Source organism: Spea bombifrons, chromosome 10 (assembly GCF_027358695.1).
Source record: "Spea bombifrons isolate aSpeBom1 chromosome 10, aSpeBom1.2.pri, whole genome shotgun sequence".
NCBI lineage: Eukaryota > Metazoa > Chordata > Amphibia > Anura > Pelobatidae > Spea > Spea bombifrons.
Window position 1 is genome coordinate 16,142,137 of NC_071096.1, and position 27,897 is coordinate 16,170,033.

Below are 27,897 nucleotides of genomic sequence, written 5' to 3' on the forward strand. Positions count from 1 at the left end.
ATTGGGGAAACAAATTAGAGTGCAGATAGAGGGGCGGAGAGCTGCGCAAGCAGCAGTGATGATGGGAGAGAGAGAGTGAGCGTGTGTGTATGGTGTTTGAGTGTACGTGTGTAAGTGTACGGTGTTAGCATGAATGTGTGAATGTCAGCATATGGTGTCGGGGTGAGCTTAAGGTTTGTGGTGCGAGAGAGAGGGGAGAGATATGTTAGTTTGTATGTGTAAGTGTACGCTGTTAGAATGAGTGGGTGCTAGAGTGAGTTTGCGTGTTAGTATGTGTGTGCGTGTTTTGGTTACAGAGTGTGGGAGGCTGCTGTCACTAGGGGTCAATAAACCTAGGCTCACCCCTGGCGTGGTCCAAGCTTGCTTCTATATCTGTCAATATAGTAATCTGGGTCTAAACTGCTAGCTTTAACAACTATTTGGCAAACCGGTGGCCAAAGATATGAGGTGTGAGCGTCTTTGGACTACAGGGGTCACTTTAATACCCTCAACACAACCTTCTCCAGAAGCTCTCTGGGGTGAAGGTACTGATCAATGCGCTGAGGCCACGTTACAAGAAGGTCGCATGTCCATCCGGCTTCTAAATAAATTCTCTTTGCTTCAGTCGATCGCACAACCTGAACAATGAGGGATTTCATAATTACTTCACGCTACTCAATTAAAAATACATTAAGGTGCGAGATCTCTTCCACAAATTCCCCGAGGAGGGCAATTTGTGATTAAAGCATGCACCTACATATGGAAAGGTCACTTTGCCGACTGTGCCGTACATCAGTAATATAATGACGGAGAGGGGGGTGTGCACACGCTGGGTTCAGGGAAGATGAAGGTGTAATATATTATGATTTTTAATAAGAATAATGGCATTTTGATCATAATGAAAATATTCAGCAGAATTCTGGAAGTCTGGCACTTGAGGTTATTAGCGTTGGGAAAATTCACTTTGTATCTATTACTAGAACATGAGATAAAGGAGATTTATTACCTGAACCTGTTCTAGATACCCTACTTTCACACCCCCTAACATTACAGGCGTGCAAAGTGGGACATCTGTGTTGGGGGGCTTCGCAAGAGGTGGAGAGGGGCAAGAAAAAGTGGGTAGTTCCAGAGAAGCAGCCACCTTATCCTCACCTCACTCGGTTTCAGAACGGCATGAGGAGACCAGCAGCAATGGAAGTCTGTTCTACAACCTCACTTAATTGTAAAGGCTCCCTGATCTGGTCCGTGGCGATCACAACATCTCCCTGACAGGTCCATGACAAAAGCAGGACAGTGCCCAGAAATCAGGACTTTCCTGTGAAGTCTGGGACTGTTGGGAGGTATGTACATTGTATATTATTTAAATATATTTTCAGTATGTTTAATGCTAAAACACCTACATTTCCATAAAACATTCCATCTCTGGAACTCCCAATGTTTACTTAGAGCTCCATTTGGGGGTTGCGCATGCAGAACTGCAAGCGGCCTCTATAGTTAGGACATCTGCCATGACACGGCACAATCGGAGTAGTTGGGACTGTTGGCAGCTATACTTCCTGGCTGCTGGTCTTACTACTGAGCCTTGCCCTAAAACTGGACATTAGACCCCGGAGAGACATCTCCACCATGTGACACCTTTCCGTGACAGATCCCATTCCGAGACTCCTCCACAGACGTGGGCAGTGATCGCTGTAAGCAGAGTGCAGATGATTTATTGGACGGTCTCACAATGTATAATGAAAAATTAAAGTAGTTCATCATATTACAGATGACTCTGATATTAATTCCAACTCATCCCGATAAACAAATAGATCATTAATCTACCATTCATGGTGAAGCCATTAACAAAGTCACACAAGCCCAAAATATATCGTCCTGCGTCATTTGCATTTAATAATTACTTATATCCTTAGAATTTTATATTTTTGTCCACTAAAACAACCAGTCTAAAAAAGTCAATAAAGAAATGAAGTACCAATAATGAAGGCATAATTCTGTATATTACCCTGTAGCACAAGAAAAAAAGAAATTTGTGACATGTATATGTTCTGTTATACACTGGTCAGTGATGGTCTCATCTTCAATGGACCCCTAATTCCTTTGCGTCTTGTTATGCCCTTCAGCCTCTCCTTTCCCCTCCTCTTTTTAACATTCCCGACTCCCTACCATAAACCCTTAAAATCCTCAACATGAAATACAAATGATCAGCCTCCCAGAATTTTGGTCCCCTAGGGCCTCCATGGTTCTCATACAACAGACAAATTTTAGGGCTCTCCTAAGTTGTCAGATGGACAACCACCAACTGCAAAGGTTCTAAACATCTCAAAACTACTCAACTTTGACCAAATATTAGGGAAATATACGGAACTATACAAGAGCTCCAGGACCTATTTCGCTTCTCCATGGTGGCCTCTGAGCTCTTTGTAAAAGCTTTGTTGGAGAAGATGAGATGTTTCCTTCTAAAACTCATACTCTTGGAGCAGGTGGTGTTATTCCAAGGAAGGAGGAAAGGATAATATCTAGAAACATTGTTTCGGGATTTGCTGAAAATTCTGTTACTTTAGAAATATCCCAGCAGAGCAGCTTCTCTATTCCGCTCTCCCCGCGCGTCAGATATTGGAAGTGAGAGATTTATTGGATTAGATGTGAAGTATCAAGCCAGTAAAAATGATTGTCTGTGTCTATTACAGTAACATAAAGTGCAGTGAAGTATATTACAAGTAGGTAATGAAGTATCTTGCAGAAACGTGGCTCATTCCGATACAAAATCACAAGAGTAATTCTCGTCTCCGAGCCAAACATCTTTCTTTCTCAGTTTAAGCCAGTAACAGTTCCAGATTTTTATCTTATTTATTTTATTTATTTATTTTTTAATTGAAAATGTTTGATTGGCTGAAATAGTTTTTAATGGAGTCATCACGGCTTTAACTGCCACGCTTCATAATTTTAAATAGTCTTCGGTTAGCTAAAACATCAATTTCAATTTTAAGTAAGTCACTTAAAGCCCGGCTTAATCTTGCTGAAATGGATTTTTGTTTAAAAAAAAACCTCCAAAAAGGTAAAAAGTAAGATTTCATAAATGGATATTTCGGTTCTGTTTCATTTCTAGCTTCCAAAGTCGTGCAGAATATACAGAAAACAAAATGATTCCTTTTTGGTGCAAAGTTTCAATGTTGATCTTATCACCGTGGCAACCATTGACTTGGTTCTTCTGCTTAGACCATTCCTATGGTTGCTATGGTGATAGAACTGATAGAACATTCCATTGGTTCCAACGTTCCAAATGTAGCAGTTGCTCTCAGTACGTTGATCAAATTAAACTGACCCATTATGGTCTGTATCTGGAACATGGTGTGGTTTGTGCGTTCCATTGCGAACATAATCTCTAGGTAGAGGTCGGCTTCATTTGCCTTTCGTCCTCCACTACGTTTTCCTAATCCAACAAGTAAGAAAAGCATCATGAAGGTGCAGAGGCACCCCACGATTATCAGAAGAGTATCTAACATCTTCTCACTTGCCTGCTCTGCTGAGCAATGAGAAGTGTCTGAGTTTCACCTGCTTTATATAACCTCCTATGATGACATCACAGAGGCTGATGATGCAATAGTGGGCGTGGCTGCATCAATTGGGCGGGGTCTAAATCATTTCAGTTCCAACCACAAATGAGACAAGTCCCTTAAAGCCTGGCTTAATCTTACAGAAATGGATTTTTGTTTAATAAAAAAAACCAAAAGGTAAAAAGTAATATTTCATAAATGGATATTTCGGTTCTGTTTCATTTCTGGCTTGAAAAGTCGCGCAGAATACACGGAAAACAAAATGATTCCTTTTTGGTGCAAAGTTTCAATGTTGATCTTATCACCATGGCAACCATTGACCTGGTTCTTCTGCTTAGACCATTCCTATGGTTGCTATGGTGATAGACCTGATAGAACATTCCATTGGTTCCAACGTTCCAAATGTAGCTGTTGCTCTCAGTACGTTGATATTGCCCTTGATCAAATTAAACTGACCTGTTATCTAAGAACATTAACTGATAATTGCTAAATATCATACGTTATTTGTGGGAAATAATAATATTTTTAAATAAACAGCATGAACTATACTAAATGTTAACAGAATTTTATTGACACGTTAAATTGGAAGTTCAGTTTACAGATAACATGAAAATCCTCTGGTGGAGGTCAGTGTAGGATGATGGTCTTGGACTCCATGGTGTAGCCAGCGAGACAAACAGGCAGATGATGCAATAATAGGCGTGGCTGAATCAAGTGGGCGGGGCCTAAATCATTTCAGTTCCAACCACAAATGAGACAAGTCGTTGGCAAAGCAGGCTCAGGAGGGCCAACCACATATCCATACATGCGTGGTAGAGCAGCTTGTCAGCGTAACTACCAACATGTCAAGATCATGTCACAGGTGCAATCTCACCTCTCAAAGTCCCTCAAATAAATATAAAATATATTTTCTCCATTTGAGTTTTTCCTCATATTACTATGGCATTTAATTCCACCATCTAAGCGTGCCGACCCTGGCATATGTTGTGTACAGTCACCTACATAGACCTCATGTTCAATCTACATGTATGTACAAACACATGTATGGGATACATTTATAAAGGCCTTTTAAGAAAATTTTGTTTCTGTTCCTTTCTTTTTTTAACTTGATTTGTTAGATATTGGGACATACTGGGGAAAATGTTTTATGTAAATACAAAAAGGAGCACATGGGAGAAGACAATACCTGAGTCTAAGTAGCAATAGGTAATATCTATAATGCTGGAAGTGAAAAGTTATCCTAGGATGAGTGATGTTATTAAGGTGAGGGTATTAAACATGCATGGGATAGACATACGGCTCCTGAATCTAAGACAAGACCAACGACTGATTAAGGTTTGAGTCTTTACAGCAGGAGAAACGGGCGAGTAGACGGGGGCCGAATGGGGCCGATCTGTCGGCAGGTTCCATGATTCTATAATATTAGATTTAAAAGAGCAAAATGCGCTATGCGTTGCTTTGAGACCCTTTGTATCATATTTGTTCAACATTGTGGCTTCACAGAGTCACCTGTTAACCGCTACAATGTAGCAAAATAATGAAAGCATAATTCTGTATATTATGCTGTATGATGTAGCAAAAGGAAAAAAGAATGCATGCAATTTGTGACATGTATATGTTCTGTTACACACACACACACACTTTTTACGTAAAAAGTCTATAAGGGGAGGCCAAGGAACGGTTGGAGCCTCTCGAAAAAAACAAGACTCCCCCTGAAAATGTTTGATTGGCTGAAATAGTTTTTAATGGAGTCATCACGGCGTTAACTGCCACGCTTCATAATTTTAAATAGTCTTCAGTTAGCTAAAACATCAATTTCAATTTTAAGTAAGTCACTTAAAGCCCGGCTTAATCTTGCTGAAATGGATTTTTGTTTAAAAAAACCTCCAAAAGGTAAAAAGTAAAATTTCATAAATGGATATTTCGGTTCTGTTTCATTTCTAGCTTCCAAAGTCGCGCAGAATACACAGAAAACAAAATGATTCCTTTTTGGTGCAAAGTTTCAATGTTGATCTTATCACCGTGGCAACCATTGACTTGGTTCTTCTGCTTAGACCATTCCTATGGTTGCTATGGTGATAGAACTGATAGAACATTCCATTGGTTCCAACGTTCCAAACGTAGCAGTTGCTCTCAGTACGTTGATCAAATTAAACTGACCCGTTATGGTCTGTATCTGGAACATGGTGTGGTTTGTGCGTTCGATTGCGAGCATAATCTCTAGGTAGAGGTCGGCTTCATTTGCCTTTCGTCCTCCACTACGTTTTCCTAATCCAACAAGTAATAAAAGCATCATGAAGGTGCAGAGGCACCCCACGATTATCAGAAGAGTATCTAACATCTTCTCACTCGCCTGCTCTGCTGAGCAATGAGAAGTGTCTGAGTTTCACCTGCTTTATATAACCTCCTATGATGACATCACAGAGGCTGATGATGCAATAGTGGGCGTGGCTGCATCAAGTGGGCGGGGTCTAAATCATTTCACTTCCAACCACAAATGAGACAAGTCCCTTAAAGCCTGGCTTAATCTTACAGAAATGGATTTTTGTTTAATAAAAAAAAAAACAAAAGGTAAAAAGTAATATTTCATAAATGGATATTTCGGTTCTGTTTCATTTCTGGCTTGAAAAGTCGCGCAGAATACACGGAAAACAAAATGATTCCTTTTTGGTGCAAAGTTTCAATGTTGATCTTATCACCATGGCAACCATTGACCTGGTTCTTCTGCTTAGACCATTTCTATGGTTGCTATGGTGATAGACCTGATAGAACATTCCATTGGTTCCAACGTTCCAAATGTAGCTGTTGCTCTCAGTACGTTGATCAAATTAAACTGACCCGTTATCTTAGAACATTAACTGATAATTGCTAAATATCATACGTTATTTGTGGGAAATAATAATATTTTGAAATAAACAGCATGAACTATACTAAATGTTAACAGAATTTTATTGACACGTTAAATTGGAAGTTCAGTTTACAGATAACATGAAAATCCTCTGGTGGAGGTCAGTGTAGGATGATGGTCTTGGACTCCATGGTGTAGCCAGCGAGACAAACAGGCAGATGATGCAATAATAGGCGTGGCTGAATCAAGTGGGCGGGGCCTAAATCATTTCAGTTCCAACCACAAATGAGACAAGTCGTTGGCAAAGCAGGCTCAGGAGGGCCAACCACATATCCATACATGCGTGGTAGAGCAGCCTGTAAGCGTAACTACCAACATGTCAAGATCATGTCACAGGTGCAATCTCACCTCTCAAAGTCCCTCAAATAAATATAAAATATATTTTCTCCATTTGAGTTTTTCCTCATATTACTATGGCATTTAATTCCACCATCTAAGCGTGCCGACCCTGGCATATTTTCTGTACAGTCACCTACATAGACCTCATGTTCAATCTACATGTATGTACAAACACATGTATGGGATACATTTATAAAGGCCTTTTAAGAAAATTTTGTTTCTGTTCCTTTCTTTTTTTAACTTGATTTGTTAGATATTGGGACATACTGGGGAAAATGTTTTATGTAAATACAAAAAGGAGCACATGGGAGAAGACAATACCTGAGTCTAAGTAGCAATAGGTAATATCTATAATGCTGGAAGTGAAAAGTTATCCTAGGATGAGTGATGTTATTAAGGTGAGGGTATTAAACATGCATGGGATAGACATACGGCTCCTGAATCTAAGACAAGACCAACGACTGATTAAGGTTTGAGTCTTTACAGCAGGAGAAACGGGCGAGTAGACGGGGGCCGAATGGGGCCGATCTGTCGGCAGGTTCCATGATTCTATAATATTAGATTTAAAAGAGCAAAATGCGCTATGCGTTGCTTTGAGACCCTTTGTATCATATTTGTTCAACATTGTGGCTTCACAGAGTCACCTGTTAACCGCTACAATGTAGCAAAATAATGAAAGCATAATTCTGTATATTATGCTGTATGATGTAGCAAAAGGAAAAAAGAATGCATGCAATTTGTGACGTGTATATGTTCTGTTACACACACACACACACACTTTTTACGTAAAAAGTCTATAAGGGGAGGCCAAGGAACGGTTGGAGCCTCTCGAAAAAAACAAGACTCCCCCTGAAAATGTTTGATTGGCTGAAATAGTTTTTAATGGAGTCATCACGGCGTTAACTGCCACGCTTCATAATTTTAAATAGTCTTCAGTTAGCTAAAACATCAATTTCAATTTTAAGTAAGTCACTTAAAGCCCGGCTTAATCTTGCTGAAATGGATTTTTGTTTAAATAAAAACCTCCAAAAGGTAAAAAGTAAGATTTCATAAATGGATATTTCGGTTCTGTTTCATTTCTAGCTTCCAAAGTCGCGCAGAATGCACAGAAAACAAAATGATTCCTTTTTGGTGCAAAGTTTCAATGTTGATCTTATCACCGTGGCAACCATTGACTTGGTTCTTCTGCTTAGACCATTCCTATGGTTGCTATGGTGATAGAACTGATAGAACATTCCATTGGTTCCAACGTTCCAAATGTAGCAGTTGCTCTCAGTACGTTGATCAAATTAAACTGACCCGTTATGGTCTGTATCTGGAACATGGTGTGGTTTGTGCGTTCGATTGCGAACATAATCTCTAGGTAGAGGTCGGCTTCATTTGCCTTTCGTCCTCCACTACGTTTTCCTAATCCAACAAGTAATAAAAGCATCATGAAGGTGCAGAGGCACCCCACGATTATCAGAAGAGTATCTAACATCTTCTCACTCGCCTGCTCTGCTGAGCAATGAGAAGTGTCTGAGTTTCACCTGCTTTATATAACCTCCTATGATGACATCACAGAGGCTGATGATGCAATAGTGGGCGTGGCTGCATCAAGTGGGCGGGGTCTAAATCATTTCACTTCCAACCACAAATGAGACAAGTCCCTTAAAGCCTGGCTTAATCTTACAGAAATGGATTTTTGTTTAATAAAAAACAAAAACAAAAGGTAAAAAGTAATATTTCATAAATGGATATTTCGGTTCTGTTTCATTTCTGGCTTGAAAAGTCGCGCAGAATACACGGAAAACAAAATGATTCCTTTTTGGTGCAAAGTTTCAATGTTGATCTTATCACCATGGCAACCATTGACCTGGTTCTTCTGCTTAGACCATTCCTATGGTTGCTATGGTGATAGACCTGATAGAACATTCCATTGGTTCCAACGTTCCAAATGTAGCTGTTGCTCTCAGTACGTTGATATTGCCCTTGATCAAATTAAACTGACCCGTTATCTTAGAACATTAACTGATAATTGCTAAATATCATACGTTATTTGTGGGAAATAATAATATTTTTTAATAAACAGCATGAACTATACTAAATGTTAACAGAATTTTATTGACACGTTAAATTGGAAGTTTAGTTTACAGATAACATGAAAATCCTCTGGTGGAGGTCAGTGTAGGATGATGGTCTTGGACTCTATGGTGTAGCCAGCGAGACAAACAGGCAGATGATGCAATAATAGGCGTGGCTGAATCAAGTGGGCGGGGCCTAAATCATTTCAGTTCCAACCACAAATGAGACAAGTCGTTGGCAAAGCAGGCTCAGGAGGGCCAACCACATATCCATACATGCGTGGTAGAGCAGCCTGTAAGCGTAACTACCAACATGTCAAGATCATGTCACAGGTGCAATCTCACCTCTCAAAGTCCCTCAAATAAATATAAAATATATTTTCTCCATTTGAGTTTTTCCTCATATTACTATGGCATTTAATTCCACCATCTAAGCGTGCCGACCCTGGCATATTTTCTGTACAGTCACCTACATAGACCTCATGTTCAATCTACATGTATGTACAAACACATGTATGGGATACATTTATAAAGGCCTTTTAAGAAAATTTTGTTTCTGTTCCTTTCTTTTTTTAACTTGATTTGTTAGATATTGGGACATACTGGGGAAAATGTTTTATGTAAATACAAAAAGGAGCACATGGGAGAAGACAATACCTGAGTCTAAGTAGCAATAGGTAATATCTATAATGCTGGAAGTGAAAAGTTATCCTAGGATGAGTGATGTTATTAAGGTGAGGGTATTAAACATGCATGGGATAGACATACGGCTCCTGAATCTAAGACAAGACCAACGACTGATTAAGGTTTGAGTCTTTACAGCAGGAGAAACGGGCGAGTAGACGGGGGCCGAATGGGGCCGATCTGTCGGCAGGTTCCATGATTCTATAATATTAGATTTAAAAGAGCAAAATGCGCTATGCGTTGCTTTGAGACCCTTTGTATCATATTTGTTCAACATTGTGGCTTCACAGAGTCACCTGTTAACCGCTACAATGTAGCAAAATAATGAAAGCATAATTCTGTATATTATGCTGTATGATGTAGCAAAAGGAAAAAAGAATGCATGCAATTTGTGACATGTATATGTTCTGTTACACACACACACTTTTTACGTAAAAAGTCTATAAGGGGAGGCCAAGGAACGGTTGGAGCCTCTCGAAAAAAACAAGACTCCCCCTGAAAATGTTTGATTGGCTGAAATAGTTTTTAATGGAGTCATCACGGCGTTAACTGCCACACTTCATAATTTTAAATAGTCTTCAGTTAGCTAAAACATCAATTTCAATTTTAAGTAAGTCACTTAAAGCCCGGCTTAATCTTGCTGAAATGGATTTTTGTTTAAAAAAAAACCTCCAAAAGGTAAAAAGTAAGATTTCATAAATGGATATTTCGGTTCTGTTTCATTTCTAGCTTCCAAAGTCGCGCAGAATGCACAGAAAACAAAATGATTCCTTTTTGGTGCAAAGTTTCAATGTTGATCTTATCACCGTGGCAACCATTGACTTGGTTCTTCTGCTTAGACCATTCCTATGGTTGCTATGGTGATAGAACTGATAGAACATTCCATTGGTTCCATACATATGCAGATACCCACCTGTATACATACATATGCACATATACACAAAACCACCTGTATACATACATATGCACATAAACACACACCACCTGTATACATACATATATGCACGTAAACATACACACCCACATGTATACATACATATATGCACGTAAACATACACATACCCACATGTATACATACATATGCACATACCCACCTGTATACATACATATGCACATATACACAAACCCACCTGTATACATACATATGCACATAAACATACACACATGTATACATAAACATACCCACATGTATACATACATATGCACGTAAACATACACATACCCACATGTATACATGCATATGCACGTAAACATATACACATACCCACCTGTATACATACATATATGCACGTAAACATACACATACCCACATGTATACATACATATGCACATACCCACCTGTATACATACATATCCACATATACACAAAGCCACCTGTATACATACATATGCACATAAACATTGACATACCCACATGTATACATGCATATGCACGTAAACATATACACATACCCACCTGTACGCATACATATGCACATAAACATAGACATACCCACCTGTATACATACATATGCATATACACAAACCCACCTGTATACACACATATGCACATAAACATACTAGGGCTGCAACTAACGATTATTTTAATAATCGATTAATCGGCCGATTATTTTTTCGATTAATCGATTAATCGGATAAAAAAAACAATATGCAAATTTTTCGTTTATTTAAAAGAATTTAATGAACTGGATGTTAAAAAACAACTTAAAATTTACATTAACATTCTTATTTTGTTATGATGTAATAAAAAACAATATTTTCAAAGTACAAGAACCCAAACACAATATTTATGAAACAAAATAACCCCAAACATTCTGAAAAGAGGTGGACTATTACTGTTCAAGAAACTTTGCCCCAGCACTTTGCACTTTGCACCCAGCACTTTGCACCCAGCACTTTGCACCCAGCACTTTGCACCCAGCCCTGGCACTTTGCACCCAGCACTTTGCACCCAGCACTTTGCCCCAGCCCTGGCACTTTGCATCCAGCACTTTGCACCCAGCATTCAGCACTTTGCACCAGCACTTTGCACTTTGCACCCAGCCCTGGCACTTTGCACCCAGCACTTTGCACCCAGCCCTGGCACTTTGCACCCAGCCCTGGCACTTTGCACCCAGCCCTGGCACTTTGCACCCAGCACTGGCACTTTGCACCCAGCACTTTGCACTGTGCCCCTGCACCCAGTCTCTAACTCTGCCCTGCACCCAGCCCTGCCCCCACATTCTGCCCTGCCCCCACACTCACACTCTGCCCTGCACCCACTCTGCCCTGCACCCACACTCACACCCTGCCCTGCATCCCCACCCCCACTCTGCCCTGCACCCAGTCTCCCACTCTGCTCTGCACCCACACTCACACCCTGCATCCCCACCCCCACTCTGCCCTGCACCCAGTCTCCTGCCCTGCACCCCCCACCCCCACTCTGCCCTGCACCCCCACCCCCACTCTGCCCTGCACCCCCACCCCCACTCTGCCCTGCACCCACACTCACGAACCGCTCTGTGCGAATGGAGCCACTCGCACAGAGCGAACCGCTCTGTGCGAATGGAGCCACTCGCACAGAGCGAACCGCTCTGTGCGAATGGAGCCACTCGCACAGAGCGAACCGCTCTGTGCGAATGGAGCCACTCGCACAGAGCGAACCGCTCTGTGCGAATGGAGCCACTCGCACAGAGCGAACCGCTCTGTGCGAATGGAGCCACTCGCACAGAGCGAACCGCTCTGTGCGAATGGAGCCACTCGCACAGAGCGAACCGCTCTGTGCGAGTGGAGCCACTCGCACAGAGCGAACCGCTCTGTGCGAGTGGCTCCATTCGCACAGAGCGATTCGCTCTGTGCGAGTGGCTCTGTGCGATCCGTGCACATAGACATGAAGAATACTTACCTCCGGAACGCGTCACATCCGTCACGTAGCTAAAAGAAGGCGGAGACTGCAGAGCGTGTAGCAGAAGCGGGGAACGCTCGCGGAGGTAAGTAAAAGGAGCCGAGTGCTCCAACAACGAATTGATCACTCGATTAATCGATAACGGAAATCGTTATCGATGATTTCCGTTATCGATTATTATCGATTTTATCGATTCGTTGTTTCAGCTCTAAAACATACACACATGTATACATAAACATACCCACATGTATACATACATATGCACAAACATACCCACCAATAAACATACATATGCACATTCACATAGATACATACATATGCACATAAACATATAGACATACCCACATGTATACATACATATGCACATACCCACCTGTATACATACATATGCATATACACACACCACCTGTATACATACATATGCAGGTAAACATACACATACCCACATGTATACATGCATATGCACGTAAACATATACACATACCCACCTGTGTACATACATATATGCACGTAAACATACACATACCCATATGTATACATACATATGCACATATACACAAACCCACCTGTATACATACATATGCACGTAAACATATAGACATACCCACCTGTATACATACATATGCACCTACCCACCTGTATACATACATATGCACATAATCACCTGTATACATACATATGCACATAAACATATGCACATACCCACCTGTATACATACATATGCACGTAAACATATACACATACCCACATGTATACATACATATGCACCTACCCACCTGTATACATACATATGCACATAATCACCTGTATACATACATATGCAAATAAACATATGCACATACCCACCTGTATACATACATATGCACGTAAACATATACACATACCCACCTATATACATACATATGCACATATACACAAACCCACCTGTATACATACATATGCACATAAACATACACACATGTATACATACATATGCACAGAAACACACACACATGTATACATACATATGCACATAAACACACACCACCTGTATACATACATATGCACAAACATACCCAGGGCCGGCCCTACAATGGAGCCGACTGGGGCAATTGCTCCAGGCGGCACTTTTGAAGGGGTGGCACTTTAGCGGTTTTTTTTCAAGCGGAGGAGAGAGAGGGGCGCCGAGTGGTTTTCGCTTACCCGCTCGGCGCTTCTCTCTCTCCTCTGCGGCGAGTCTCCCTGTTCGGTCTCGGTGCCGGTTTGTAATGCCGAGCACCGGAAGTGACGTCAATTTCCGGCGCTCAGCATTACAAGCCGGCACCGTGGCAGAGCAGGGAGACTCGCCGCATGACTGTTTAAAGTTAAATACCTTTAAACAGGTGGGGGTTAGGGTAGATAATGGCGTCGGCGAAGTTTAAAATGGTGCCCCCCCGGCGTCGGTGGGGGGGGCGGCATTTTAAACTTCGCCCCAGGCGGCATTAAGTCTTGGGCCGGCCCTGAACATACCCACCAATAAACATACATATGCACATTCACATAGATACATACATATGCACGTAAACATATACACATAACCACATGTATACATACATATGCACATAAACATATTCACATAACCACATGTATACATACATATGCACATAAACATATAGACATACCCACATGTATACATACATATGCACATACCCACCTGTATATATACATATGCACATATACACAAACCCACCTGTATACATACATATGCACTTAAACACACACACACACACATGTATACATACATATGCACATAAACACACGCCACCTGTATACATACATATGCACGTAAACATACACATACCCACATGTATACATACATATGCACATATACACAAACCCACCTGTATACATACATATGCACGTAAACATATAGACATACCCACCTGTATACATACATATGCACATAAACATATGCACATACCCACATGTATACATACATATGCACCTACCCACCTGTATACATACATATGCACATATACACAAACCCACCTGTATACATACATATGCACATAAACACACACACACACACACACACACACGTATACATACATATGCACATAAACACACACCACCTGTATACATACATATGCACGTAAACATACACATACCCACATGTATACATGCATATGCACGTAAACATATACACATACCCACCTGTATACATACATACATGCACGTAAACATACACACATGTAAACATACATATGCACATAAACACACACACACCACCTGTATACATACATATGCACGTAAACATACACACCCACATGTATACATGCATATGCACGTAAACATACACATACCCACATGTATACATACATATATGCACGTAAACATACACATACCCACATATATACATACATATGCAGATACCCACCTGTATACATACATATACACATATACACAAACCCACCTGTATACATACATATGCACATAAACACACACACATGTATACATACATATGCACATAAACACACACCACCTGTATACATACATATGCACGTAAACATACACACCCACATGTATACATGCATATGCACGTAAACATATACACATACCCACCTGTATACATACATATATGCACGTAAACATACACATACCCACGTGTATACATACATATATGCACGTAAACATACACATACCCACATGTATACATACATATGCACATACCCACCTGTATACATACATATGCACATATACACAAACCCACCTGTATACATACATATGCACATAAACACACACCACCTGTATACATACATATGCACGTAAACATACACATACCCACATGTATGCATACATTTGCACATAAACATAGACATACCCACCTGTATACATACATATGCACATATACACAAACCCACCTGTATACATACATATGCACATAAACATACACACATGTATACATAAACATACCCACATGTATACATACATATGCACGTAAACATACACATACCCACATGTATACATGCATATGCACGTAAACATATACACATACCCACCTGTATACATACATATATGCACGTAAACATACCCACATGTATACATACATATGCACATACCCACCTGTATACATACATATCCACATATACACAAACCCACCTGTATACATACATATGCACATAAACATACACATACCGACATGTATACATGCATATGCACGTAAACATATACACATACCCACCTGTATGCATACATATGCACATAAACATAGACATACCCACCTGTATACATACATATGCACATATACACAAACCCACCTGTATACATACATATGCACGTAAACATACACACATGTATACATAAACATACCCACATGTATACATACATATGCACATAAACACACACCACCTGTATACATACATATGCACGTGAACATACACATACCCACCTGTATACATACATATATGCACGTAAACATACACATACCCACATGTATACATACATATGCACATATACACAAACCCACCTGTATACATACATATGCACATAAACACACACACATGTATACATACATATGCACATAAACACACACCGCCTGTATACATACATATGCACATAAACACACACCACCTGTATACATACATATGCACGTGAACATACACATACCCACATGTATACATGCATATGCACGTAAACATATACACATACCCACCTGTATGCACACATATGCACATAAACATAGACATACCCACCTGTATACATACATATGCACATATACACAAACCCACCTGTATACATACATATGCACATAAACACACACCACCTGTATACATACATATGCACGTAAACATACACATACCCACATGTATACATGCATATGCACGTAAACATATACACATACCCACATGTATACATACATATGCACATATACACAAACCCACCTGTATACATACATATGCACGTAAACCAGGGCTTGACAAATTTGTTGTGAATCTCGGCGCCAGGTAAAAAAGTTAGGAGCCAGGATTTTTTTTTAAACTAACAGTTGGTCAGGAGTGATCTGATCATCATCAGCCCACTTACTAAACTCACAGCGTTTGACCTGGAAGCACCCTGGACTTTCAGGTCAGTGCTGTTTGTTTTTTTTTTGTTAAATACATTTTTTTCATTTTTTTAACTCTTTCGATGCTGATGTTCCATTGGAGCACAGCATTGACAGATATTTAGTTCCCAAAAGCTTGTGGGGACAAATGTTAACCCCTGCAATGCCACAAATGTGTCATACACAATTGTGGCATTGAAGGGGTTAACGCTGCACTGTCGCTCTCATGGAGTGATCAGGCAGCAGGGGGGTGTTGGGGCTGGTCTCCACACTCATGGCAGACCAAAGAACCCTCTCACCCTGTCCCTGAAGCTGGCAGCTGGGAAGCAATTGCTGGTCTATAGACCAGCCACTGCAGGGGGGAGTCTATGATGACTGCTGTAGGCTTCTATGCCTACAGGAATCATCAAAGGGCTTGTGGGGGCTCGTTTTTTTGCTGTTGCTGGTCTGCCTGGGCTACCAGGCAGACCACCGGCAGCAGAGCCCCTTACAAAATGGGAGTTAACCCCTAAAACGCCGCGATCGCGGCATTGAAGGGGTTAACGCTGCACTGTCGCTCTCAGGGAGCGATCAGGCAGCGGGGGGTGTTGGGGCTGGTCTCCACACTCATGTGGAGACCGAAGAACCCTCTCCCCTGTCCCTGAAGCTGCCTCTGGCAGCTGGGACTCAATTGCTGGTCTATGGACCAGCCATTGCAGAGGGAGTCTCTTTGATGACTGCTGTAGGCTTCCATACCTACAGGAGTCATCAAAGGGCTTGTGGGGGCTCGTTTTTGCTGTTGCTGGTCTGTCTGAGCTTCCAGGCAGACCACCAGCAGCAAAGCCCCCAAAACGGGAATTAACCCCTAAATGCCGCGATCGCGGCATTGAAGGGGTTAACGCTGCGCTGTCGCTCCCATGGAGCGATCAGGCAGCTGGGGGGTGTTGGGTGAGGTCCCCAGACTTGTGTGGGGACCCAATCAACACACAAACCCCTTCCCTGAGGCTGCCTGTGGCAGCTGAAAACACGATTGCTGCTTTTCCAGCAACCGCGTTTTCAGCCTACAGGATCACTCCGTGGGAGTGATCTCAGGCTCGGGGGCGGGCTCGGAGTGGCTGTGCTGTCTGCCCAGACTTCTGGGCAGACAGTAGCAGCAGCGCCCCCGTGTGGTGACTCAGCCTCTTACATCCACAATTTTTTCTGGATGTAAGAGGCTGACAAAACCTAGGCGCCAGGGCAAAATTCTCTGTCGCCATGGCGACCTGGCGCCTGGGATTTGTCGAGCCCTGACGTAAACATATAGACATACCCACCTGTATACATACATATGCACATAAACATATGCACATACCCACATGTATACATACATATGCACCTACCCACCTGTATACATACATATGCACATATACACAAACCCACCTGTATACATACATATGCACATAAACACACACACACACACACATGTATACATACATATGCACATAAACACACACCACCTGTATACATACATATGCACGTAAACATACACATACCCACATGTATACATGCATATGCACGTAAACATATACACATACCCACCTGTATACATACATACATGCACGTAAACATACACACATGTATACATACATATGCACATAAACACACACACCACCTGTATACATACATATGCACGTAAACATACACACCCACATATATACATGCATATGCACGTAAACATACACATACCCACATGTATACATACATATGCAGATACCCACCTGTATACATACATATGCATATACACAAACCCACCTGTATACATACATATGCACATAAACACACACACATGTATACATACATATGCACATAAACACACACCACCTGTATACATACATATGCACGTAAACATACACATACCCACATGTATGCATACATTTGCACATAAACATAGACATACCCACCTGTATACATACATATGCACATATACACAAACCCACCTGTATACATACATATGCACATAAACATACACACATGTATACATAAACATACCCACATGTATACATACATATGCACGTAAACATACACATACCCACATGTATACATGCATATGCACATAAACATACACACATGTATACATAAACATACCCACATGTATACATACATATGCACATAAACATACACATACCCACATGTATACATGCATATGCACGTAAACATATACACATACCCACCTGTATGCATACATATGCACATAAACATAGACATACCCACCTGTATACATACATATGCACATATACACAAACCCACCTGTATACATACATATGCACATAAACATACACACATGTATACATAAACATACCCACATGTATACATACATATGCACAAACATACCCACCAATAAACATACATATGCACATTCACATAGATACATACATATGCACGTAAACATATACACATAACCACATGTATACATACATATGCACATAAACATATAGACATACCCACATGTATACATACATATGCACATACCCACCTGTATGCATACATATGCATATACACACACCACCTGTATACATACATATGCACGTAAACATACGCATACCCACATGTATACATGCATATGCACGTAAACATATACACATACCCACCTGTGTACATACATATATGCACGTAAACATACACATACCCACATGTATACATACATATGCACGTAAACATATAGACATACCCACCTGTATACATACATATGCACATACCCACCTGTATACATACATATGCACATAAACATATGCACATACCCATCTGTATACATACATATGCAGGTAAACATATACACATACCCACATGTATACATACATATGCACCTACCCACCTGTATACATACATATGCACATATACACAAACCCACCTGTATACATACATATGCACATAAACATACACACATGTATACATACATATGCACAGAAACACACACATGTATACATACATATGCACATAAACACACACCACCTGTATACATACATATGCACGTAAACATACACATACCCACATGTATACATGCATATGCACGTAAACATATACACATACCCACCTGTATACATACATATATGCACATAAACATACACATACCCACATGTATACATACATATGCACATACCCACCTGTATACATACATATGCACATATACACATATACACAAACCCACCTGTATACATACATATGCACATAAACATACACACATGTATACATACATATGCACATACACACATGTATACATACATATGCACATAAACACACACCACCTGTATACATACATATGCACGTAAACATACACACCCACATGTAAACATGCATATGCACGTAAACATATACACATACCCACCTGTATACATACATATATGCACGTAAACATACACATACCCACATGTATACATACATATGCTCATACCCACCTGTATACATACATATGCACATATACACAAACCCACCTGTATACATACATATGCACATAAACACACACACATGTATACATACATATGCACATAAACACACACCACACTTATGCACGTAAACATACACATACCCACATGTATACATGCATATGCACGCATACATGCATATGCACGTAAACATATACACATACCCACCTGTATGCATACATATGCACATAAACATAGACATACCCACCTGTATACATACATATGCACATAAACATACACACATGTATACATAAACATACCCACATGAATACATACATATGCACAAACATACCCACCAATAAACATACATATGCACAATCACATATATACATACATACACATTACCTAAAACTGGGAAAGACTCCTTACTGCATTAGGCTTTAAACTTTACCTCTTTTTTAGCATCTCTGGACATATTACAAATACTTACTGCGCCCTCGCTGCCAGGAAGCTCCCATGGAAGCCGGCCTCCCTGGTGTGTTTCTGTTGGTTATAAGAGGATAAGATGGGCTCCTCCTGGACCCGTTTCCACTTGAAAAAGGCTCCACGTGGCATCCTGTGCTTACTGGTTTTTCCTGGCATCACCACTCAGCCCTGGTAGCATCTGCTGTACCGGATTATGAAGCCCATGTAAGTGCGACATGCGTTCTCTTCACTTCTGACAGGAATCTAGAACAGCGTCCATGTCCTGCTGCGCAGCAACTAAATCAGGGGCTGTGTAAGTCCTCAGTAGCCATTCAAATCTTCAGACCCGAGAACTACTCTCTGCCGGATCCTGGTTGTAGAGGAAGCTACTAGAAACTTCCACCTCTGCTTATATACCTTCTGCATGGCTGTAAACATGACCAATGAATGAGAAGGAATCAAAGCATCCCTGCATAGGCCAACCATCCTATCCACCTTTTCTCATTGGTCCAAGAAGGCCCAATCCTGGGAAGTAGAAATACACAGAAATACATCAGTCACTCAGGCTTTATAACTGAAATAAACTTTAAAACATCATTAAATTCAAAGTGCTATAAAGTTAACCATGCTTAAAAAAATGACATATTACCATATTTGCTCGATTATCAGATGACCCCCCCAAAATCTGAATATTAGTTTAGGAAAAAAGAAAAAGGCTGAATGTAAGATGACCCTGTAGGAAAAAAGTGTTCCTAGTAAATGTTAATTCATGTAAACTATTTTTTTTAATAAAATCTATGATTGAGAAAAAAAATTTGTTTTTATTTCCTTTTATTTTTCAACCCGCCCCGTTATGCACATCTGCACCCAGGCTTCCCACTCCTATATGTCACTGTGCCCCATGATATGCCTTTTAGCCCTCTATATGCAAAATAACATACACACATACCCACCTGTATACATACGCACATAAACAGACATACCCACCTGTATACATACATATGCAGATAAACATATGCACATACCCACCTGTATACATACATATGCACATAAACATATAGACATACCCACCTGTATACATACGCACATAAACAGAAAAACCCACCTGTATACATACATATGCAGATAAACATATGCACATACCCACCTGTATATATATACATATGCACATACCCACCTGTATACATACATATGCACATAAACATATAGACATACCCACCTGTATACATATGTACATAAAACATATACCCACTTGTATACATACGTAAGCATATAAACATACCCACCTGTATACATACATCTGCACATACACATATATACATACATACACATGACCTAAAACTGGGAAAGACCCCTTACTGCATTATTCTTTAAACTTTACCCCTTTTTTAGCATCTCTGGACATCTTACAAATACTTACTGCGCCCTCGCTGCCAGGAAGCTCCCATGGAAGCCGGCCTCCCCGGTGTGTTTCTGTTGGTTATAAGAGGATAAGATGGGCTCCTCCTGGACCCGTTTCCACTTGAAAAAGGCTCCGCGTGGCATCCTGTGCTTACTGGTTTTTCCTGGCATCACAACTCAGCCCTGGTAGCATCTGCTGTACCGGATTATGAAGCCCATGTAAGTGCGACATGCGTTCTCTTCACTTCTGACAGGAATCCAGAACAGCGTCCATGTCCTGCTGCGCAGCAACTAAATCAGGGGCTGTGTAAGTCCTCAGTAGCCATTCAAATCTTCAGACCCGAGAACTACTCCCTGCCGGATCCTGGTTGTAGAGGAAGCTACTAGAAACTTCCACCTCTGCTTATATACCTTCTACATGGCTGTAAACATGACCAATGAATGAGAAGGAATCAAAGCATCCCTGCATAGGCCAACCATCCTATCCCCCTTTTCTCATTGGTCCAAGAAGGCCCAATCCTGGGAAGCAGTCTATTATCTGATGTGTAGAAATACATCAGTCACTCAGGCTTTATAACTGAAATAAACTTCAAAGTGCTATAAAGTTAACCATGCTTAAAAAAATGACATATTGCCGTATTTGCTCGATTATAAGATGACCCCCCGAAATCTGAATATTAGTTTAGGAAAAAAAGAAAAAGCCTGAATGTAAGACGACCCTGTAGGAAAAAAGTTTTCCTAGTAAATGTTAATTCATGTAAACTATGTAAACCTTTTTTTTTTTCAATAAAATCTATGTTTGAGAAAAATATTTTTTTTGTTTTTATTTCCTTTTATTTTCCAACCTGCCCTCCAGTTATGAACATCTGCCCCCAGGCTTGCCACTCCTATATGGCACTGTGGCCCATGATATGCCTTTTAAGCCTCCAAATGCCACTGTGCCCCATGATATGCCTTTTAACCCTCTATATGCTACTGTGCCCCATGAAATGCCTTTTGACCCCTTATGTGCCACTCTTCCTCCAGAAATGCCTTATACCCCTATATGCCACTCTGGCATTTAGGGGGTTGAAAGGCATATTATGGGGCAGAGTGGCATATAGGGAGGTATAAGGTATTTCAGGAGGCAGAGTGGTGTATAGAGGGTTAAAAGGCATCTCTGGAGGCATTAAGGGGGTTAAAGGCATCATAGAGCACTCTGCCTACAGAAATGCTTTATGCCCCCCATTTAACCCCCCCCCACACACACACACACTTAACGGTGCTTCCGATTCCCTGCTGTGTAGTCGCGGCAGCGGGTAGACGTCTACGCAATTCGCAACTTCCGCTGCAGCCGGAAGGAGATGCGGTTAGCAGCGGGGGTTGTCTGCGTCCATAGCGCAGACCTCCCCCGACTATTAGAGAGAATTCCCTGCCCCAGAACTCTCCTCACTGACAGCCGGGGAAGGTCTGCACGATGGACGTAGACAACCCCGGCTGCCAACTGCACCTCCTTCCGGCTGCAGCGGAAGTTGCGAATCGCGTAGAAGTCTACCCGCTGCCCCGACTACACAGCAGGGAGTCGGAAGCAGCGGTAAGTTTGGGGGGGGGTTAAATGGGGGGCTATGACAGGAGCATCCAGGACTCCTGAGGTCTGATTATAAGACAACCCCAATTATAAGGGGTATTTTTCAGAGCATGTAAGTGTAAACTATTTTTTTTTAAATATATGATTGAGAAAATTATTTTGTTTTTATTTCCTTTTATTTTCCAACCTGCCCCCCAGTTATGCACATCTGCCCCAGAAATGCCTTATACCCCCTATATGCCACTGTGCCCCATGATATGATATGTTTGTGTATCATAGATGTATAATTGTGGAAGGGCAAAGATGGCACTAGCCGTAGGTTTGAGCCTTGGGGACCAAGATGGCACAGGCTGGACTGTTTGGGGACAAAGATTGCAAATCTTATGTGTGTTATCTGGGTGCTGGTCAGGTTCTATGTGGGCAGTGTGGACGCCAGGTTTTAAATATACCTTTAATGCCGTGTTTTTATGTGAATTCCAATTGATCTTTACCTGCAAAGCTGGGTTTTTGTGTTATTCTGTAGATCCATATGTGCTATGCTATGTTTCCATACATTATTTATGTGTACCTGCAAATACAGGGTTAATATGTCTTATTCAGTTGATTAATACCTGCAATGCTGTTTCCGTGTATGTATTTGATCTATACCTGCGATGTTACGTTTCATATATTATTGTATACCTGCAAATACAGGATTTGTATGTCTGATTCTGTTTATTTTATATATACCTTCAGTGCTGAGATCACAAGTGAATTTCAATTGATCTGGGTTTGTGTGTTGATCTATACCTGCTATCGGCAGCAGGGTCTAATATATATATAGGCAGCAGGGGCTAGTAAATGGGTTTTAGATATTTGGACAGGGGCGCAATTTCAGTGCTTGCCATAGGTGCTATTTTCAGTAGATACTAGACTTGTGCATTCGTCTTCGGGCGAACATGAAAACGAGCACGAAGAGGCCGTTTTTTTGTTCGTTCCGAAGGAACGTAGAACAGAATACAGTGCCGGCAAACCGTAGGCGAAGACGAAGACTCACAATCACGAAGAATCGAAGATTCTTCGTGATCGTCTTCGTTTTTGCCGCGCAACCGCCAAAATTTCAAACAGGAGTGAGCTGATCCTCGTCTGTCCAATCAGCTCACTCTTGTGACGTAACGCTAAGGGTCTCGTCCAATGCCTGTGCTGCTGTTTTTTGAATTCTGAAGGCGCCTTTATAAGACCAGAGCTTGCCTGAGAGATCCATTCATTTTTCGCTGTGACTGCTTTGGCAACACTGCTGTGCTGCATCCGAGCGTTACAGAGAGAGATTGTTCTGTTCTGTGTGAGACTGGTAAGCCTTTCTCACAGTGTACTTCATCCTCACTTCAGTGCTACTTAATATAATTAATTTAATAATAATAATTTGATTAATTTAATTTTTTTAAAATTAATTTGTCATCAACTTTAGTGTAAGTGCTGTTGAGTTGACAGTGCACCCAGTGCCTCAGTGGCACTGGGGTGCCCTTGCCCTGGGCTGGCACTAGTGCCTATTGCCTGTCCTGCTTAAATAAATTAAATAGAATTTATAAATTACAATTTAATAGAATCTATAATTTAATAGTTCATTATAATATTATATATATATATATATTTGTCAGTCATATATATATATATACTATAGTATACTAGTGTAGAGTGTACTGTAGACATTCATCTACTAGTGTCTAATTTAAAATCAGTAATATTAATTAATATAATTAATAATTGAATTCATTATAAAATATATATATTTGTCAGTTATAGTTAGTAATAGTATACTAGTGTAGAGTGTACTGTAGACATTCAGAACATCTACTAGTGTCTAATCTAAAATCAGTAATATCAATAATTCTCTAATTCTTTCTTATCTTAATAGTTAATTAAATTAGCTATAAATAAAAGTAATAATATTAATTAATTACTACTAGCGTATAGTTCAGCTAATCTTATTAGTACTGGTGCTGCAGCTCTATAGTTTGTGCTTTGTTTTAGCAACAGTAAGAGACCAAGTCAATTTTTCTTAATTAATCTTTCATTTTATTTCATTTGTTTTGCTCACCTCAGTCCATCAGTGAAGTGAACTTGTTGGGCTAGTGAGTGCAGCCGCATAAGTGCTGTGTTTTTTTTTGATCAGCAAGCAGTGACGTTAACTGTTTTGCAAAGATTTTCTCATTTATTTTACATTTTATTTCAATTTTATTAAAAGTACCCTTAGTGTTTTGCTCACCTCAGTCCATCAGTGAAGTGAACTTGTTGGGCTAGTGAGTGCAGCAAGCAGTGAAGATAACTGTTTTGCTGTGACATTTTATTTTATTTCTAATTCTTTTCAAGAAAAATTGACTGTGACGAGCTGTACTAAGCAAAGCTTCAAGCTACTAGCTGTAGTACTAAAATAATTCTAATCTTCTTTAATCTTAATCTATAATATATTATAAATAATAATATTCTAATTCATAATCTATAATATAAGTAATTCTAATTCTAAATTCTAATTCATAATCTATATTCTTCTATCTATAATACATAATATATAAGTAAATTAGTTCTAATCTATTAATATTATATAACTTAATATTAATTAATAAATCATATACTGAATCTGATTTAACCTCACTTTAGCTTAGTGGGTTTGAGAGCGTCTGCCTAGAGGTAGACTTATAGTAAGGAAATATAGCTTTAGGCTAGCATAGTAGTAGGCTAAGCTCTTAGGCCCGTGTAAATTCAAATTAAAAATAAAATACTGCTAGTTATTAAATAGTTAATCTTGAGTTAATAATTTAAATAACTTTAGGATTTTGGCAGATTGCACACAGCACAGTGCAGTAGTGCATAGTTTTACTTTTTAAGCAGTAGCACTGAAGAGAACTTCCTCTAATTTTTTTGTCTTTAATTCGTTTTTCCTTTTTTTTATTTTTATTTTTTTATTTTTTTTTTATAGTTTTTTAAACACTACACTACACTACACTACACTACACTACACTACACACACAACACAAAATTTGAAATGGATCCTCCTTTTGGGACTAAGGAGGGACAAGCTCCATCTACCACCACCACCACCACCACCACCAGCACCACCACCAGCACCACCACCAGTTCTAAGATGCAGCCTTTGCGTCAGTCTAGTCGGCCAAGTAGGCCAAGCTCTCGCTTATCATTTGGGGAAGCATTGCTTGAAGGATCATCAAGTAAAGGAAAGGCACCAAAAGCAGGCAGTAGTAGTGCGGCTAGGCCCACAAGCTCTATGGTTTTTTACGGAAAGCCTAAAGCACCAGAAGCACGTTCAAAGTTAAAGGGTAGCACAAGTAGTACCAGCCCAGTGACTAAAAAGAAGTGCCTTTTGCCCCAAGCAGCATCTTCCCCATCCACCAGCAGCATGCAAGGTACCAAGCAGAGCCAAATTAGCAGCAAGACTCAGAGGGGTCCCAAACCAAAGCGATCTCATTCCTTTGTAGGGAAAACCACCACCACCACCCCCACCTCTACCGCCTCTACCACCACTAGTGCTGCGCCTACTGTTCCCACTGGTACCGCCACGCCATGTCCTCCTAGTACCTCTAGCAAGCCACCAAGTCCTTACAAAATTTTTGTAAAGACAGTTAGAGAGAGGGCTACACATAGTGGAACTCCACCTAGCGAGGTAGCAGAGGAGCCTGAGACTGAGAGGCCAAGTGCAGAGTCTATTCTTCCTGCTCGCACTACTACTAGTCACGAGTCTCACGACGATATCAGTCTTAGCTCCAGCCTAGCAGGAATTCCATTCGATCTGGCTAATGAAGAGCTAGACTATGAGCCAGAGGAAGTAGAGGAGATGAGTGGTCAGGAATCAGATTCCTCAGGGAGCAGTGTCCAAATGACTAGTGCACAATTTTCCCCTGAGCCTCCACCTTCTCCGCTACGATCATCACCATCACCACCACCAGCAGCAGCAGCAAAACCTAGCAAATCTAAAGCAATTAGCAGTCCCACTATGGCCAGTACTGTTACCACCAGTCCCACCACCACTAGTTCTGCCTCTGTTCATCCACCCCGAGCAGTAAGAGCAGCACCCAAGGCACACTCCAAGGCTATGCGCGCCCCAATTTGGGAGCACTTTGAAAATGTTGAAGAAGGGCGCTATGGAAAGTGCAAACATTGTGGGAAGCTAATAAGCAGAGGGAAAGTGTCTGGCCATTTTACCAGTGCTAGCATGAAGCATCACCTCAGCACTCAACACAACGCTGTGCTATTGGGGAAAGATGCAGAGGTAAAACTTAGTGCAGGCAGCATAGCTGGTGGCCGTGGAAAAACCCCAACAGCTTCTTCTTCTGAGCCAATAGCAGCAGCAGCAGCAGCAGCAGCAACTAGTGCTGGCAGCCAGAGACCAAGGCAGGTTGGAGCACTGCATGCCCAGCCCACCCTGGAAGAATTTGGGGCATTCCACTCCAAGAGAACGATGCCCAAACAGCAGGCCAATAAAGTAACGCGACTTATTGGTCAGTTCATTGCTGTTGGAGGGGCATCCTTCTCCATGATTGAAGGGGAGCCTTTCAAACAATTGATGGCGGCTGTGGCTCCACAATACACAGTTCCGTCACGTTCCACTTTCAGCAGGA